The following is a 15955-nucleotide window of genomic DNA, read 5'->3' on the forward strand; positions in this document are numbered from 1 at the left end:
CTGAGAACAGTCTAGATCCATCCTCTTTTGAACTCGCTTTCAGGTAGTTGAAAGCAGCTATCAAATCCCCCCTCATTCTTCTCTTCTGCAGACTAAACAATCCAAGTTCTCTCAACCTCTCCTCATAAGTCATGTGCTCCAGCCCCCTAATCATTTTTGTTGCCCTCCGCTGGACTCTCTCCAATTTTTCCACATCCTTCTTGTAGTGTGGGGCCCAACACTGGACACAGTACTCCAGATGAGGCCTCACCAATGTCGAATAGAGGGGAACGATCACGTCCTCTATCTGCTGGCAATGCCCCTACTTATACATCCCAAAATGCCATTGGTCTTCTTGGCTACAAGGGCACACTGTTCACTCATATCCAGCTTCTCATCCACTGTAACCCTAGGTCCTTTTCTGCAGAACTGCTGCCAAGCCATTCGGTCCCTAGTCTGTAGCGGTGCATGGAATTCTTCCATCCTAAGTGCAGGACTCTGCACTTGTCCTTGTTGAACCTCATAAGATTTCTTTTGGCCCAATCCTCCAATTTGTCTAGGTCCCTCTGTATCCTATCCCTACCCTCCAGCGTATCTACCACTCCTCCCAGTTTAGTATCATCCGCAAACTTGCTGAGGGTGCAATCCACACCATCCTCCAGATCATTTATGAAGATATTGAACAAAATCAGCCTCAGGACCGACCCCTGGGACACTCCACTTGATACGGGCTGCCAACTAGACATGGCGCCATTGATCACTACCCATTGATCCCGACAATCTAACCAGCTTTCTATCCACCTTATAGTGCATTCATCCAGCCCATACTTCTTTAATTTGCTGACAAGAATATTGTGGGAGACAGGGTCAAAAGCTTTGCTAAAGTCAAGGAACAACACGTCCACTGCTTTCCCTTCATCCACAGAACCAGTTATCTTGTCATAGAAGGCAATTAGATTAGTCAGGCATGACTTGCCCTTGGTGAATCCATGCTGACTGTTCCTGATCACTTTCCGCTCCTCTAAGTGCTTCAGAATTGATTCCTTGAGGACCTGCTCCATGATTTTTCCAGGGACTGAGGTGAGGCTGACTGGTCTGTAGTTCCCAGGATCCTCCTCCTTCCCTTTTTTAAAGATGTGCATTACATTAGCCTTTTTCCAGTCGTCCGGGACTTCCCCGGATCGCCATGAATTTTCAAAGATAATGGCCAATGGCTCTGCAATCACATCCACCAACTCCTTGAGCACTCTCGGATGCAACGCATCCGGCCCCATGGACTTGTGCACGTCCATCTTTTCTAAATAGTTCCGAACCATTTCTTTCTCCACAGAGGGCTGGTCACCTCCTCCCCATGCTGTGCTGCCCAGTGCAGCAGTCTGGGAGCTGACCTTGTTCGTGAAGACAGAGGCAAAAATAGCATTGAGTACATTAGCTTTTTCCACATCCTCTGTCACTATGTTGCCTCCCTCATTCAGTAAGGGGCCCACACTTTCCTTGACTTTCTTCTTGTTGCCAACATACCTGAAGAAACCCTTCTTGTTACTCTTAACATTTCTTGCTAGCTGCAACTCCAGGTGTGATTTGGCCTTCCTGATTTCACTCCTGCATGCCCGAGCAATATTTTTATACTCATCCCTGGTCATTTGTTGAATCTTCCACTTCTTGTAAGCTTCTTTTTTGTGTTTAAGATCAGCAAGGATTTCACTGTTAAGCCAAGCTGGCCGCTTGCCATATTTACTATTCATTTTTCACATCGGGATGGTTTGCCCCTGTAACGTCAAGTCCTATCTCACTTCAACTGGCTGGGAGTCCATTGGGAGGTAAGAGCCTTGTCCCTCATGCCCCGAATGCCAGTTGGCTGCCAGCCCAGAGGTGCCAAAAATGCCCTTGGTTCCCTTGCCCGTGGTAGGTGTTCCCTTTGAGTGAGTCGCAATGGATCTGGTGGGATCCCTCCCAAAGAGCAAGGCTGGGTTCTGGCATATACTCATCCTAATGGACTACACAACCCGCTTCCCCAAAGTCATTCCACTAGAGACACCAATGCCCACACCATCGCAGCAGAACTGGTGAAGGTATTTGCCTGCATAGGGCTTCCCTGGGAACTCCTCACTGATCAAGGGACTAATTTCACTTCCCGGCTGCTCCATCAGGTGTGTGCCCTGTTGGGCATTAAGAAGCTGTAGATGTCAGTGTATCATCTGAGATGGATGGGCTCGTTGAGCACTTCCATAGGACTTTAAAGGGAATGTTGGGTAAGTTCCCTCCACAAGAATTGCAGCAGTGGGACCAATTGCTGCTGCCGTTGCTGCTAGCCATCTGCGAGGTACCCCAGTCTTCCACTAAGTTCTCCCCCTTCGAACTCCTGTACAGCCGACAACTCCACAAGATACTGGATCTGATGAGAGAGGCCTAGGAGCACACACCTTCAGCTTCACAGGGGCTTCTCTAATATGTGCTGCAATTACAGGACTGACTCGCTTGATCAGGGGCCCTGTGCAGGAGAATCTCCGGGCGGCACAAGGGACCCAGGAGTGGTGTTATTACCAGGGGGCCTGAGACCAAACCTTCAAGCTCGGTGACCAAGTACTCCTCCTTCTCCCCTCTAAGGAGACAAAATTGCTTGCCCAATGTCAAGGCCCTTATGACGTGGTCTGCCAAGTAGGGCCAGTCACATATGAAGTCCACCAACCAAACCAAAGAAGAAAGAAGCAGATTTATCATGTAAACCTTCTGAAGTCTTGGCATGCACAGAATGGACTGCTAGTTACCCCTTGCCCTCCCAAGGTGACCTTAGGTCCCCAGGTCCCTGATATGGCCAAGACCAAGGAGCCTCAACTGAGGGATACCCTCTCCCCAGAACATCAGAAGCAGGCTCAGTGCCTGCTGGACGCCTTTCATACACTTTTACCACCCTCCCAGGCCAGACTAGCATAGTCCAGCACACCATTAAGACGAACCCCGGGGAGGTGGTTCGGGAAACCACTCACCTGCTCCCGTGACAGACACAGGAAATTGTTGAAAGGGAAGTCGAAGCAATGATGGAGCTGGGAGTCATAGAACGATCACCGAGTAAGTGGCACAGTCCCATCATGTTGGTTCCGAAGCACGATGGGACCCTCCAATTCTGCATAGATTTCTGAAAGGTGAACGCGATATCAAAGTTTGACGCATACCCGATGCCCAGGATCAATGAACTCCTTTATCGTCTGGGGACCGCCAGATACATCCTGACCCTTGACCTCACAAAGGGCTACTGGCAGATTCCCTTGGACCTGAACTCCAAAGAGAAGACTGCGTTTGCTACGCTGAGCAGGCTCTATCACTTCACCAGGATTTCCTTCAGCCTCCATGGAGCCCCGGTGACTTTCCAGTGCCTGATGGACCGCCTCCTGGATCCCCAGATAGGGTATGCCGTGGCCTACTAGGACAATGTTGTGGTCTACAGCTGCCAGTGGGATGAGCATTTAAATCAGGTGGCTGCTGTCCTCCGGACCCTGTGAAGGGTTGGGCTCACGGCCAACCCCCAAAAATGTTGAATCAGCTGACAGGAGACTATGTACCTGGCATGTACCCTTGGCCAGGGCCTCATCTGCACCCTCATAGGAAAGATCCAGGCATTGCAAGCATGCCTGGCCCCAACAACAAAGCACCAGGTACGACAGTTCTGAGGCCTGGCTGGATGCTACTGGCCCTTCGTGCCCGAATTCGCATCAATTGCGGCCTTGGTGGTTTCGACGTGCTCAGATACTATCTTCTGGGGGCCCCCTTTGTCCTGATCACCGACCATGCACCGCTGAAGTCACTAAACACCATGAGGAATCATAGAATCATAGAATATCAGGGTTGGGAGGGACCTCAGGAGGTCATCTAGTCCAACCCCCTGCTCAAAGCAGGACCAATCCCCAATTAAATCATCCCAGCCAGGGCTTTGTCAAGCCTGACCTTAAAAAGTTCTAAGGAAGGAGATTCTACCACCTCCCTAGGTAACGCATTCCAGTGTTTCACCACCCTCCTAGTGAAAATTTTTTTCCTAATATCCAACCTAAACCTCCTCCACTGCAACTTGAGACCATTACTCCTTGTCCTGTCCTCTTCTACCACTGAGAATAGTCTAGAACCATCCTCTCTGGAACCACCTCTCAGGTAGTTGAAAGCAGCTATCAAATCCCCCCTCATTCTTCTCTTCTGCAGACTAAACAATCCCAGTTCCCTCAGCCTCTCCTCATAAGTCATGTGTTCCAGACCCCTAATAATTTTTCAGAGTAACAGCCGTGTTAGTCTGTATTCGCAAAAAGAAAAGGAGTACTTATGGCACCTTAGAGACTAACCAATTTATCTGAGCATAAGCTTATGCTCAAATAAATTGGTTAGTCTCTCAGGTGCCACAAGTACTCCTTTTCTTTTTGCTAATCATTTTTGTTGCCCTTCGCTGGACTCTCTCCAATTTATCCACATCCTTCTTGTAGTGTGGGGCTCAAAACTGGACACAGTACTCCAGATGAGGCCTCAGCAATGTCGAACAGAGGGGGGACGATCACGTCCCTCGATCTGCTCGCTATGCCCCTACTTATACATCCCAAAATGCCATTGGCCTTCTTGGCAACAAGGGCACACTGCTGACTCATATCCAGCTTCTCGTCCACTGTCACCCCAGGTCCTTTTCCGCAGAACTGCTGCCTAGCCATTCGGTCCCTAGTCTGTGGTGGTGCATTGGGAACTCTAACGCCAGGCTGATGTGCTGGTACCTTACCCTCCAGCAATACGCCTTTACCATCAAGCACTGGGCAGGTAAGGAGAACGCCAACACTGATTTCTTTTCCCGATTAGGGGGGAATCAAGAGACCAGCCCCGAAGTCTGGGAGCTGGAGTTGAGGGGAGGAGTGTGTGCATGTAGCGGGGCAGATTAGCTGCCCACAGACCTGGAGCGGGAGAAGCCCCTCATTGAACCCTGTTGGGCCTCGCTCAATCCTCCCACCGGACATTAGTGGGCAGGATCAGATAACTCAGTTGGGAGGCAGCCACCGGAGGCGCCAGATGCCTCCTGTGAGCTCCCAAGCTGGGAGGCTGCTGCAGCTCCTGAGGGAACCGAGGACTGGTCAGGAGCGCCAGGGCCATTTACAGACCCGAGCTCGGAGGAGCTACAAGCTCTGACAGAGGCCTTCTTCCCCAACAACCAGGATGACCCTCTATAGAGCCAGGTACACCCTGAGGGGGAGTTGGGAGTGGCCATGGGGTAGCCGACCCCTGTCTGGCTGCAACACTGACAGCGAGTGAGTCATCATGTTGCGGTCAGAATCCCCGCTGATCCAGTAGCAGGCTGCTCTGCCACTGCTTGGGCGCTGGGCCAGGACTCAGTGCAGTGGGTGGGCCTGTGTCCCCCTCTGCCATCCCAATCCATGGGTGGCAGTCTCCCCATCTCTTAGGCAAGAAGCCTGCGCTTTTCAGCCCTGTGCCAGAGCTAGGAGGCCCAACTGTTTGCTTCTCAGCCTGAGTGCAGGCCTGAGTCCTCAGACTCTCTACTGGCCTGCCCTGATCCAGGGCCTGAGCTAACTGACTGTTTGTTGCCCAGGCTGAATGCAGGCCTGAATCAGAGACTCTTTGTTGCCCCGCCCCAACCAGGGGCTGGGGCTCCCTAACTGTGTTTGCTGTTTGGCCCTGATCAGAGGCCTGAGCTCACGTCTCCCATCACCCTGCTGATGCCCCATATGAGGCGACCCCCGGAGGAGGAGGAGCCACTCCCCACAGGGGCATTCAGACTTGTGATCAAGAGAGTGCCTACTGAGTGAATGAAAGTAAGCTTCTGAATTTTGAGGGTCTTGTTCACTAGAGGGGGAGGAAAGTTAGATGCTGCTCTAGTAATTAATGGTTAAATTACACTTGGGTAGCATGTAGTAGGTAGCATAACTTTACAATCTGGAAGCTCTAAATTTCACATATAATTGCAGCTGTGGGAGTTTGAACACAGGTTGAAGACATAATGAAATTACCACAGGGAGGAACAGGCTAATGAGCTGAAGTCCAGCAAAAGTTATAGCTAGGTTGCTGTCATCCTGAAAATCTGTAAATAACAACTTTGAAAACCACAGAGGGCACTAGACAATAGATTTTATGTACACGTAAGCATAAATTGTGGATTGGGAGGGATAATAGAGTTTGCTATATTGTCAGGTATGTACTTGGAAAAAATCACTGGGTCATCACTTTAATCTCCATCACACACCATTTTCATTTTATTTGCACTTTTAATGCAGAAGACTGCAGAACCACTCTTAAGTCATACAGCACTGGGTTGTGTTAAATGTTGAGTATACAACTTTATAAGTCTATTAATTCCTCAGTAAAATGCTTAGGGGAAATATATAGTAAAAGGCAAAACATTATCACTCCACTCCAGGCTTTAGGTACCGCAATGTTCAATGTCATAATTTGGCCTGTTAGAAATACTCAGAATCCTCAGTCTACCCACAACTGCTATACGGAATGTTAACTTTAAAATAGCCTTTAAATGACTGCAGCCTGCATTTAATAAAATAATCTGCTGCTAATAAATTACAGATGGGTGAATCCTGTGCTGTAGCCAGTATTTGTTAAAAATTGGATTTCTGTAGTTGTCCCCTCCTCAAGAAAAACTATATTGTTTATATCAACGCACTTTTATTTACACTTGTATAAAGTTCTGTGCTGTAGAGGCATAATATGTAGGTGCCAAATCTGACCATTTCCCTTCTAAATATGGTTGGTGAAATCTGAGTTGACAGTATTTGCCATCTCTCTCTCTCTCATATATATATTCATTGTCAGCATATACCTTGGTATACTTAGTTTTCTCAGCTTCACAGGCTCTTTTACAGATAACAGTCACAATTCAGGGAACTGCACCTGTCTTTCTCCCTCCATGCATTCACTCTCAGGGTTCCTGCTCCTCAGCAATTATCTCTTTCGGGCAGAGACATGTCTCTCTCCCCAACCTGACCTGGGTTTTTCCAGGCTGCACAGTTCCCTGCCTACTTTGTGAGTTCCCGAGCAAGTCAGACTGCCTCAGCAGGCCTACTTTATTTTCTCCTCAGAAGCTATAAACAGCATAATTGCCCACAGTTATAAGGTACCACACAGCCCTTTCTAAGCAAGCACATTTTTTCTTATGTTAAAAGCATTACAGAGAAACATATTTAAAAAAATACAATAACTTACATTCACACTAGTAAGCTTTCCATATTTCATACCCAACTTCAGCAAGGGCTCTGGTAGGACTCAGTCCTTCAAATCCCACTAGTGGGCTTTTTTTATGGTCACAAGTTCATAACAGCTTTTGCTCAGAACAACGAACCCCATGAGTCTGTCAGTCACTCCTTTATACAGGCTGAGCCTCTGATCTTGTCCCCCTGTAACAGGCGATCAGCAGTCAGGGGTCCCTTTCTCAAGGCAAAGCTTCAAAAGGCTGAGTTCTTGCATAACTGGAATGGGTATATTTGCATACACCTTCCCCTAGATATTTCCTGGGAAACCCACCTAAACTTTGTCCCACAAGCTCATTGTTGTCTGGCCCATTGTTTAAGTAATCCTTTGAAGCTCAGAACGTTTCCCAGGGTTTACATTAGTCACAATTCCCCCTTGAAGACATTACATACAATCCCACAATCATACATAAATATTTTCATTTTGATTACAATGAACTCCTAAAATACTTAAACTTAATTTAATACGGTTTGTCCAGGATATTGCAGGGAATTACTATATCTGTCACAGTAACAGTCAATCTTTTATCCAAGGTGACTGTGTAGACAGCATTAGTATGTATTTTAACTTTGACAATGATTAGGCTGCTGGTGTGCTAAGACCACAGCCTGCCATATTGACCATATTGTCCCACTGTTTCCTTGTACTCCCCTGTCAATCAAACTGTATCCATTTGTTGTCTGTTTTAGGCTTATATTGTAGTCTCTGGAGGGCAGGGCAGAAACTATCTTTTTGTTCTGTGTTTACACAGCACCTAGCACAATGCAGCCCTGGTCCATGACAGGGGCTCCTAGGCAGTATGATGATACAAATAAATAATAAGGAGGGTTATGTAGGGAAGATCTGATTGTGAGAGTAACCATTCAGGGGTTTGGTTTAGAGCTCCTGTTGGTTTACAGATCTGTGGTAGGAGGATAAGGGGAATGAGTGAGATAAAGGAGATGTGAGTGGGGACTGAAAAGGAGGCTGGAAAGTGTACCTCAGCTTTTCTGCTGGGCATCTACTTGGTGAGATTTCCAGCTACTTGGCCGAACACCAGAGTAGAGGATTTTAGCTTAAATGCGTGGTAACTGTTGAAAGAATTTTGGTTTTAGGACCATCCCAAAGAATTACAAAATGTTTTGTTGTTGTTTGCAGTCCACTTTTGCTAGATGCATGGTCCTGTCTTGGATTAGGACACCATATTTTGCCACGTCTTCCTGAAATGTGATCCTTCTGACTTTCTGCATGATTCGTTGAATTAACAAAATATATCCTAATATTTAGGAAACGTCTAAATTGCAACATAATTCAACCTTGAAAAATGAACTTTCTTTGCTGGGAAAAAGCTGTGGCAATTCAATTTTGATGAGACCATCTAGAACAATATGGTCCTGGTCCATGGCATTATGATACTACAAATTATTTATTTATTTATTATTATTATGTTGTACTACATGTGTTGGCAGGGATCAATAATGACTTTTAGTTCAGGTAAGCTCTTATTTCTATAGGTGGCTCAGAGGGTGTCTTCATTAGCAAGTTAGCTTGATTTATTTACACTTGAGTTAACTGTTCTTGAGTTAGCCTAGTTTCAGTGATAGCAGTCACATTGCCAAACAAGAGTCAAGTTGAACATTGATTAGATTAGTAGCACAGTTGCCAACTATCATGTGGTAAATAAACACCCTGACTTTTACAATAAACCAAAAATCAAGCTAATCTCATTTCAAAACAAGGCCAAAACAAGTCAATTCCTAAAAACCCCAGCACTCTATATGACTAGATCCCCCCCGGCGTGCAGTCTGGGACTGTGATGGACCTGCTGTACACCACTGACTCTCTCCCTCCCTTGCCCCTGCTTGCTGGGAGCTGATCAGAAAAACTAGCCAACAAGCAACTCACAAGCCAATTAGGCCAAAAACAAGCCCAATTTCTGTATTTTTTATTTGCAGGTTTGGCATGTCTGTTTAGTAGCACAGAGTAATTGCATCCTCATTGCATTATGAACTCAAGCATCAGCAGTACTCAAGCTTGAACCCATGCCATCTGACAGGCCAGCTAGCATAGATTTAAAGCACCACATTACTTGAGCTAGAGACTTTTGTGTGTGCATGGGAGTTGGGTTAGATGCAATGGTCAAGCTGTACCTTGTGCTAATACTGCAGTGAAGACAAACCTACAGAAAATCCAAGAGCAGTCAATCAAACACTTCTGTCACTTGTATTCCCTCAGCCCCTCAAATTTTATTTTATATTACTCCTCTATCAAGCTTTCTCATACAATAAAACACATAACCAAAGCAAGGAGGCAAGATGGAAAAAAAGCACTAGAATCTTCACTTTGTGGGGTTTGTTTTCTAACAAGCTTAGTCTTTGATCATTTCTCATTTGATCAAAGCGTACTTTGATGCTCTTTGAAGAAGTACTGAATTATTGGAGTAAAGCTATACAATTTGATCACAATTTCATCATGACAAAATAAGCAAGAGATGTGCAAATAGCTTACAGGAGGTATACCTAGGACATGTGTTTTTCTTTCCACTTGTTTATAAGTATAAAATAGAGAATAATCTAATTTTAGTTATAAAAGAAAGTGGAAATGGGGAAAAGAAAGCCATAGTTATAGCATAGTATGCTTCTATGGGGTCTATGTCACTAATAGTCAAAGAAATGATGATAAATGCCTTCAATTTGGAAAGGAATGCATGCTTTTGACTATTATACGGCATGTGTTTGGTACAGAACAATGCCAAAACCACTGTGCACCATGGCTGGAATAATTTCAGTTTTGTCTGTTATTGTAAGAAAAACAGGGAGGACAAGTTTTGAAAAATAGGTGTATTTTTAGTATTCTGTGATCTTGGTTTGTGTTCAGAGAATATTTTGGATTTAAGCAAAAAGTATTGTAAGTGGGAAGTTGTTTGGCATTCCTGAAAACCCTACATTATGCAGTTTCAGAAAGTGCATATGTGAAAGGGTGTTTCATGGTTAGCTGGATTGTTTATCATGTATATGGGGATAATAGTCATTGCAAATGTAAAATGCAAAATTTGATCCACTTCCCCAGGCGACTAATGTGAAGAGAAAAATACATCTTTTACAATGTCTTTCATCTGAGGATATCAAATATTTACAAACATAATTAAACCTCAGAACAACAAGATGAGGTAGGTAGACACTGACTATTCCCAGTTTAGAGTTGGGAAGGCTAAGGCAAAGTGGCTTTATCTACAGTAGAGAAATTTGGCATGGTAATCACCATTTCGTCCCCAATGCCTCTCCTGAGGTGGTGTCAGTAAGAGTCCTCAGCCCCACCCCACCCAACCATATTGCTCCCCCTTCCAGAATAGATCCCAGCTTGCCTGAAGACAGGGATCAGTAGTCTGAGAAGGTAATAGGTTCCAGCAGATGTGGGGTGAGAGGGAAGGTGTAACATTTTAGGGTGCAATCCCGACCAGTGAAGGATTGTCACCACCTGCTCTGTAACCTGCTCTGTAACTCTTCTGCTGTGGCTCACAGCCTGGACATCAACAAGCATGCAGGTTCCTGAGTTCTGTGTATGACAGAGCCTTGGTTCAGCACTCTGACCTCAGCAACCCACAGACAAGAAGCAGCCCCACCCTCATCTCTACCAGCTTGGTTACTTTTTGCAGGGTGACTCCAACACATTCCTAGTCCCAAATTTCCCCCAAACCATCTGCCCTAAAGTGTCCGCTACTCTCCTGGAACACGCAGCTAAATAATAAGGTCCATTGCACCTTTAAAGAGACAAAAGCACAGTTTATTACTTTTACTGGAGTTAACAATCCCTTTAATTCAAACACAGCATGGGTGTGTTTGATGGGTTGGTTTAGCTTAAAAGTAAAACAAGTTTATTTAAATCAAAATTTATTTTAAGTGACTTTAAGTGCAAGGGATAAAGACAAAAAGGATTACAGTCAAATAAAGTATACTTTCTATTGGCTAAGATTTAACTCAATAAGCTACAGATTGGTCCAATGTAGATTTCTTACCTATCTTTTTCTTTACAACCATGGATGAATTTCTGTCAGTCACGGCCTTCCATCGAAGTACAAGGTGTTGGTTTCCCTTGTTTTCCTAGGTGAAAGATTGTTGCAGGTTTCTCACCTATATTCAGCTACAAGAGACTTTAACCCCCTTGGTTGAAGGACCTATCTTTCTCAGCTTGCAAGAGGTCTGGTCCCTTGTGTCTCTCCAGTGATGGATGCCAAGACAGCTTCTTGTCTCTCCTTATATCTTCCCAAACTCACTTTTTTGTTCCCAGACTCAGGATGACCTCCTCCTGTTTTTCCCTTCATGTGGATTTCCCATCACCCTTCTGTTTTGTATGTCAATGGGACTTCCATTGTTTTTGGTTACACCTTGATTAATTTCATTGGAGACAGATAGATAGTGGCCTTCCCTCCTTTCTGGGAGAAAACCTTTTTCTTCCTGTAATTGGTCACAGACTTCAAAGCATAATATTATTGACTATCAATAATTCCTCATATAGTGTTAATACATACATTTTACAGTGATAATAATCACCAGTGTGTCATTAGCATTCATAAAAGACTTAACTTGATACACTTCTATAATACAATAATATTGTATACAATCAGTTGATTCAATTGCTTATCATTTGAGGTTCAAACCCTTGCAAGAGACTATCTCACTTATTGCTAGGTTGATGGCTTTGTTTACCTTTTATGTTGATGTACCTTCATTGTCTCTTTCTGATGACCAGCCTGGTCAGACAAACAAATATATGTTCCTTTGTATAAGGCAGACTATGCTTAGGCATTGCTTGCCAAACCCATTTTAAGGAAATAATTCTAGCACATATTCATAACTCTTTGTGCACAGCCCATACATACATCACACAAAAATATTAATGATCAGTGACTGATTAGTTTTCCAATAATATCTTATATGACACCTTTTAGATAAAGATTATGACATCAGTGTGTTAAAAGTGCAGTGAGTATGTCAGGCCTGAAAAAAGCTGCTGACACAGAGTCATAAACCACTAACAGGACTCTGCGTTACAGAGGGGCAGGGTTCCAAAGTTGGTTTGTACTGAAAGTCCTGGATTGCCTTACTGTGGCCATGATTCTATCTTTGACTCATATCAGGTGCAGAGAAAGGGAGGTGCCATCCATGGTGGTGGAATGACTGACCAATCTGAGGCCCAGATAAAGCAGAGAAAATCAATTATTGGACATGCAGAGAGACTCGAAGCAAAAGTTTCAGCCAGAGAAAAATGAGGTCCACTTCTGAAAGGGAGGACTAGTTTAGGCAGGAGGAGGAGGTAACAGATGTTGACTTCAAAGGGAAGGGAAATGAGATTTGAGTACTTATTTGACTTGTATTGTCACAATACAGTCTTTTATTGAGCACATAAGGGCTCAAAATATAAATGACAGCACAGCTGATCCTGGTAACATAAAGATTGACAATATTACTTGTTGGACTGTCCTGCAGTTATCAACTCCCTCACACCCATTCCCCAGGCATTCCACCCGTTCACAGACTCGTGACAAGGAAAAATGAAGATACACTTTATGTTCTTGCAAAATAATACTGTCTCTACTGCCCTACTTTGGTTTGACATTGCAGCGGGCCTACATGCTCATTTGTCTACAGTAAAGTAGACTCTGTAAAAGAGTGTCTAGTACTTTAATATGGTACAATAATTTCCTCCATGAACTAACACAAATCTTGAACAAACTATGATACAAATAAATGCACAAAAACCACTTAACATATAATCCCACCATGACAAGTGCATGTAAAGGCACTTTAGAGCAGTAATTACTAATAATCACTGTCCTTCAATACGACAACCCTGCACAACATTACTCATCTTAGAAATCAAGAGAATGGGAAACTTATTAAGGGTCATGTTTAATACATAAGTAGAAATTCCACACCAACATAGTAGAAAAAGGCTCCAATATGTAAGAAACAGTGATAGGCAAATCCACATCCACATTTTTGGAATTGTGTTCATGGAGCACTTTTAATTTGGCCCACACAGGCTGAGTTTATATATGTAACAACCCCCATCACAACAGCTGGTTTGTCCAGCTGTGCACAGGCTTCTGCAAATCTTTCCAACTCCTCATTCCATTCTGCATTAAAGAATTCACCTTTGCTTTCACATATATTATCCAAAATGTGGTAAATTGATATTATAACAGTCACTGGATTGTCAGTGTAGGCCAACAAATACCAGCCCTTTGCTTTCAGTCACCTAAATGCATAGCCTACCACCAACCTGTAAGTGCTGAGCATATATTTAGGCCATCATCTCTCTGGGTTTATATAATCTGGGCATGGTTTCAGAACCATGACAAAAGTGGGTGTGTTGGGGTCACCAGAATCATGATGTGGATGTCCAAAACATATGGATTTTTTAACTTATTTCTAGTTTTTAAACTTCTTCTCCATTCGCTGTCATTAGATTTGGAAAAGATTTGGTCTTCCCCCTTCTTCCATGCATAAGTATTTTTAAAAACCTTTTGGTTTTGAGTGTGTGTTCTTCTTAATTGTCTTTTGCTTTGCAGGTTTGTGAGGGTTTTTTATAGGATTTATCTAAAAATGTTCTAACTAATTCTTTGTGCTGGATTTGCTACTGAGAGAGTGTGTTTTTGAAATAAAGTAAATTCAGTCACTATTGTAGAAAAAAAGCACTGATCCAGACCAGGAAATAAGTATATGTAGAACAATCATTCAGCACACTAATTAGGAAAAGGATTTAGGGTTTATTGTTAAAAAAAATCTTTGAAATCATCTCAGTCATAGCAGCAGTAAAAGGCAAAAAATATTAGACTGTAGTAGCTAAGGGATAGAACACAAACATAAGAAGTGATTTTGTTTTTTATAAGGGACTTATTAGACCTCCTCTGGAGCACTGTATATATTCCTGGACACTTCACCAGGGTGTTGCTGTCTTGAAAGGCATAAATAAAGTTGATATAGATAAATAGATAATGATATTAGAGAAGGAGTAAAACACATACACCAAAAATTATAACACATACACCAAAAATTTCTAAAATTGCAGGAAAGTTAAGTAGAACTATCAAATGCAATACTCAATAAGCATATGAGATAAATTACTAGGGAAAGGTTAAATGTAGGGCCTGATCCAAACTTGATTGGATATGACAGATATTTCTAGGTGATTTATGTTTCTTGTAACTGATCAAATACACATACAGTCATGGCAGCCCAATCACACTATCATGGGTAATAAAAACACATGTTCCATATAAATCTCTTAAATTAGTTGAGCATTTTTTGTTTCCATGTCATTCGTGTTGGGGGCTCCAAATGAAGCCACAATTGTAAACTTGTACAAATATGTATCTCCCTAACTCTTATCCCTATACCTATTTCCTTTCAGTTTATCAGTTTATTACCTTGTCTATGGTTCAAGAAAGTGTGGGATTTTTTTTATTTTTTATTTTGTCTGAAGTGAAACTTCTACTGCCTTGAGCTTTACTGTACCTTTACTGTTAGATCAGTGTTCTTGCAGCAGCGCTTATGTAAAACAACACTGGTTCAAAGGCTGTCAGGGTGAGCACAGATATTCTTTTTCTTTGGATGTATGTCAGCAGATGTACCCACTACCTGCTTCTCCTACTGTACTGTAGTTATCAGGGTGCCAAATAACAAAGACTCTGGCATTTCTTATTACTGTCCAGTCCAATTTATCGGGTACACTGAAGTGACAAGCACAAGAGAAAATATTCCTGTTATCCTTGAGCTGGTAAGAACTAGTCTGGACATCTGTAATTCAATCTGTAAGGTTGTAGCTGGATTTTATAGTTTCTTTTTAGTTTTAAACAGTGAATTATTTTGCATATATTTTGGCACATATGCAAAGATACCCACTTTAATCCTTAATACCAAAGGAAAGGCTGAGCATATTCAAAATAAAGAAAAAAAAAGTCATTCATTATATGTACAATATCTCCAAATGAAACAAGCATACTGGGAGGTGAAAATTCTGAAAAGGCTTTCAGGCTCTCTCTCAAGGGAATGGTTTCTTACAACAGGTGTCCTGCTTTTAGCATCTGTTCATTCCTTATTACTCATTGATCAGATAAAAGCAAATCACCCAAAAAATTAGCTATAGAAATAAGATGTTTGGGATTTGAAAATAGGCACAAACATAAGTAACCCATGCTAGCTCAGTGTGGCATTCTGTCTCCTTCTGGTGGTGCCTAGGCCATATAGAACTAGATGAGCCTGCTGCAGCCTTAGCTAACAGGATAGACTCTGGGGGCAGTGTAGCTACATGCTGTCCCTTGCTTGCTGTAAGTAGAGCTGAGTGAATAATTAATTTGGGGGAGTTGGGGGGCTAACTCAAAAAATTCAGTGCGGTTTGAACCAAAACTAAATTTTCTTCCTTTTTTTTGTTTTGTTTCTGTGTATCAAATGGGCTGGGGGGTGAGGGGAGTTTCAAATAAAAAAAAAATTCATTTGACCTGAAATGATTTTTGTTTTGGTTATTTGTTTGGGGTCGTTTTCAGACATTTTTACCCTATTTAATTATTTTAAAAAATTAGTTACCTTTCTAAATGAAAAGCTGTTTCAAAATGGAAAGTCAAAATGAAACATTTTAAATTGATCAAAATGGAACATTTAGACTTAAAAAAAAAGGTTTCAGTTTTTTTCAGCTGAAACTATTACTCAAATTCTCCCTAAATTTGAAAATAATATGGGTGAGCTGAAAAAAATGCATTTTT

This window comes from Lepidochelys kempii, chromosome 4 (assembly GCF_965140285.1).
Source record: "Lepidochelys kempii isolate rLepKem1 chromosome 4, rLepKem1.hap1, whole genome shotgun sequence".
Taxonomy (NCBI): Eukaryota; Metazoa; Chordata; order Testudines; family Cheloniidae; genus Lepidochelys; species Lepidochelys kempii.